We start from the raw sequence: 4306 nt of genomic DNA, 5'->3' as shown, positions 1-4306 counted from the left end.
TTATTTCCTGGTACCAAGCTCCATATTCCAAGAATTTAAATTCTTTTATTTTCGTAATGAAACTTGTGCATACGAGTATGTATTTGCATATCTATATCTACGAATGCATACATTTTACTTTTATTACAATTGGACTTTTGTTATATCATTGCTGCTCACTTTTTATCAATTTTATTTTCTTGTTTGCTTAACTCATTTCCATTATTTGATTGCGCACTTAAAGTTGAATGAAAACAGCAAAGCAAATTTTACAATATATGGCATAAAAAAATTCAATTAGTGCTGCTTTCGTCAAATTGTATGTCCTTGAATGAGTGCGCACATATATGGACATATGTACACTGGCGGTCAAAAATGGATGAATGGTGTTTTGTTTATAATTTTTACAACAATTTTCAAGCTAAAATTTTTTGTTATTTTTTAGAAAAAATATGGTTCAAGCTTTAACAAAAAACATATAAATCACACTTTAACATTTTATACAGAATTTAGAAAAAATTTACAAATTTTTATCTAAATTTCGAGCTTTTTAACCAGAATTATTATGATTTTTTTTTTTTTTGCAAGTTTTGAGCGACAAAAAAATCGCACTGATTTTTAATAATTTTTTTTTTTTGTTAACGGCGTATTGCACTTTTTTCCATATAAACATGAATTTCTTGTGGAAGAATATGCGCAAGACCGCTTGCGAAAAAAATAAAAAAAATCAACGCCAGTTTTCCTAAATCTCATTATTTATATAGCAAAACCGCAAAAGCCGTCAGCAAAAAAAAAAATATTAAAAATCAATGCAATTTTATAAGCTTGTTAACAGCATAACCAAAATTGTATAGAACTTCTTAACAAGAAGCTCGAAATTTAGAAAAAAAAATTTGGAATATTTCAAAATTCTGTATAAAATTTGAAAGTGTGTTTTAAATGGTTTTTGTTAAAGCATGAACGATATTTATATAAAAAATAACAAAAAAATTTGACCATGAAAAACATGGTAAATATTAAAAACAAAATACCATCCATCCTATTTTGGCCGGCAGTGTATGTACATTTGTATGTATAAGCATACCTGCATTCTCACATCAGCATCGTGTGCAAACATTTTCTAACAAATATTTTTGTTTACAATCACAATTACACAGATAAATAGTATTTGGATACACAAAAAGGAGAAAATGAAAATTGTAAAATTTAATTGAAGATACATATATCAATTTAAATCAAATTTGGTCCTTATTTTGCCTATTTGGTACTTATTTGTGCTTAATATTTGTAATTTGATAAACATTGTTAAGCAATAAAATCGGATATTTTCTCTCTCAGTAACATTTCTGTGTCCAAGAAAAAAGAATTACGTAATACGATTTAAATTGGAGGTAGCAATTTATGTAGGATGGGAAGGTGAGGAGCATATTTAGAATATCTAAAAAGGAGTCTTAATAAAGATGGCTGTGGACGTCGTTCTTTGCTGCATTTATACAGGATTTTTTTTCCTGGTTTTTTGTTAGTCGACTTCAGGCCATTTCTGTGCCTGTTCTATGGAATATGTAGGTAGAGCGGTCGACTAGACTTTAGTTTTGATTAAATTATATATTTAATAGGGATTGAAAAAAACTATAATCACAACCAACCAAATTAAAGTGGCATTTTCAGTTTCGCATAAAAAATAGCTGGCTTTTGTGTGACTTCTGTGTGTCGAAGATCTTGAATTTATTTCAAACATAAAGAGGCAAGAGGAGCAAATTAATTAGCGTTTAGCCCCTAATGTGAAACACTAAAATTTTTTCCTATTCTAATTAACAAGCACTCCCTTCGTAGCTGATTAAATTACCTCCAGATGCAATAACCTGATTACATGCGCGCCGGAATTTGCTTTATGACAGTCGCAAATACAAATTAACAAACCTACTGCAGTGCGGCATAAGTTAGGCTTTGAAAGGAGGCCATTCTGTTGCAGCGACAGCAGCCACTATTCGCACACATAGATAAAGATCAAAGCGCACATGCGCAAATGGGGTTTTGTCTATTTGCCTGCAAAAGGGAATATTAGGCGCATCCTTACTGTGCGGCAGTGCGGTCTCACCACATGCCATTTATGGACGTTAATCGCCTGATTTGCATCTAAGTACATACATACATAATATGCAGCTTGGGAGGAAGCGCGCGCGTGTAATCATATGTGCGTCGTGATGGAATGCCTGCGCCATTATCAGCTATGCGGCATAGTCGCCGCCTGTCAGTTGCAAGTCGCAGCAGCCAACAATATTTAGGTCGCGCCATTTGCAACGGTGGCTGAGAAATTCATTAGATATGACCAGCTTAGTACCAAGATGGCCGAGCAAGTTAAGTCAAAGTGATTTGCGTAATTAAATGGGGAGTTGGTATGCGAGATAAGGTCGAAATCAATTACGTAGTTTACAGGTGTGGTGAAAGTTTCGTTTTTCAATTTCGGCGAAGTTTGTATGTAAGAAGAAACTGTGTTTAGCTACCTTGCTAGTAATTTGGAGAATGACGATTGGATATGACGAAATTTATCAATAATGCTTCCGCTTATATTTGCAAGTTCGTTTTGTTCTTTGCAATTTCAAACAAATTTTATATTTTTGCTTTTGAGCGTATTAATAAAAGTGTAACTTTAGGGCAGACTCTGTAAATAAAAGTCAGTTTTAAAGGAACCAATTTCTACTAAGTTAAGTCTAAGTTTACTTATGTTATTTTGAAGAAAAGTGCCAACAATTTTGGTTTTTCATGTTTTCAAGCCAAAGATGATGAACGAGCTTTTTTGTGGATTTTTTAAATTTTTTCGAGCACTTTCCGGAACTATTTGTGTTTAAATTTTTGGGATTATTTCGAGAAATCTGAAAGAATGGAATTCGGGATTTTTTCACTTTTTGGGGTTACTTCTGGATTTTAATTTAACAATCTTTCGAGTTTTTCTTAAGATTTTGTAGGATTGTTCAGAATTTTTCGGGATATTTTCAATTTTTTCCGGATTTTTTTTTCGGAACCGCCCTAGTTGTTAGCATTTTTCAAGATCCCCCTTTTTTGATTTGTGCAATTTTTCGAGAAATGCTTCGAAAGTTTGTATTTCGATATTTTTTGGGGGCTTTTGGGAGTTTTTAGAAATCTTAGGGGATATTTCAAAACTTTTTTGGGACTTGCGAGCATTTTTATTTTTTGAGATTACTTCATGTTTTAAATTACGATATGCTTCGAAAATTTGTATTTCGATATTTTTCGAAACTTTGCGGGACTTTTGAGTGTTTTTAGGTATTTTACGGGATATTTCAAACCTTTCGCGATTTTGTTTTGGTATCTTTCGGAATTTTTCTGCTTAAAATTACATTTTCGCCATAAATTTGCGTTTCATGAACGACTAAAAACATTAAAATGAAAAATTTCTATGTTCGATTTCGGCGTTATTTCAAGTTTTTTGGAATTTATTTTTTTTATATCGGGGATTTTCGTGTTTCAATTTTCAGAATTATTTCAGAAAATGATCAGGATTACGCCCTGAATTATATCACAGGACTTATTCGGGAATATTTCGAAAATTGTGCAGGACTATTAGGGATTTTCCTTGGGATTATTTTATGTTTGTCTAAAACATCTAAAATTATACGTCCAAGCATACATTGACACATTAAGCTTACTTTAATTGAATTAGAAGAAATATCACGAATGACCGGATATTTTCTGTTCAAAAAATAGTAGGAAAACTTACTTTACCTAAAAAGAAAAACAAAAAACATAAAAAATTCCGTTTGTTTTGCTTTTTATTATAAAACCCACACTCGGCGAAATACTATTGAAAGTTTCTTTAAATTTTTAAATAGTTAAAATCCACTCCTCTCACTGTCATGTTACATTGCCGCCACTTTGGACGTATCTTCAATTCCAGTAGCGTAAGCAACGAGCACAAGCACATTCCAGCTGTCGATTCTCAATGCAATTTAATTCGGTTCAATGCATTTTACTATGATTCGTTCTGCAATACTTGCAAATAATCGAAGTTTTCTAGTTGGCAATACAAAGAAAAATCGAAAAGTAGTATATGGACAAGCAAGCTAGGAAGCAAACAGGCAATAATGTAAAATAAGTTAAATGCCAAGGAAAGTTTCTATGCTTATTAAGATTTCTATGGCATTGTTAGATTTCATATAAAACGCTGCAGATGATGTGGGCGGGCCGGGCCATAAGGAGCAATAGCATTTTCTACACAGTTTTAGAGTTGTCTGAAACCGTTGCTTGAGTTACAAAGTAAAATTTATAAAAAAATGTATTTCATGTGAAGAGCTCTTTGGCTTCTGCT

The sequence above is a fragment of the Rhagoletis pomonella genome, unplaced genomic scaffold (genome assembly GCF_013731165.1).
Source record: "Rhagoletis pomonella isolate Grant_MI unplaced genomic scaffold, Rhpom_1.0 Rhpom_scaffold_00007, whole genome shotgun sequence".
Classification (NCBI taxonomy): Eukaryota; Metazoa; Arthropoda; class Insecta; order Diptera; family Tephritidae; genus Rhagoletis; species Rhagoletis pomonella.
This window is presented reverse-complemented; position numbering follows the sequence as displayed.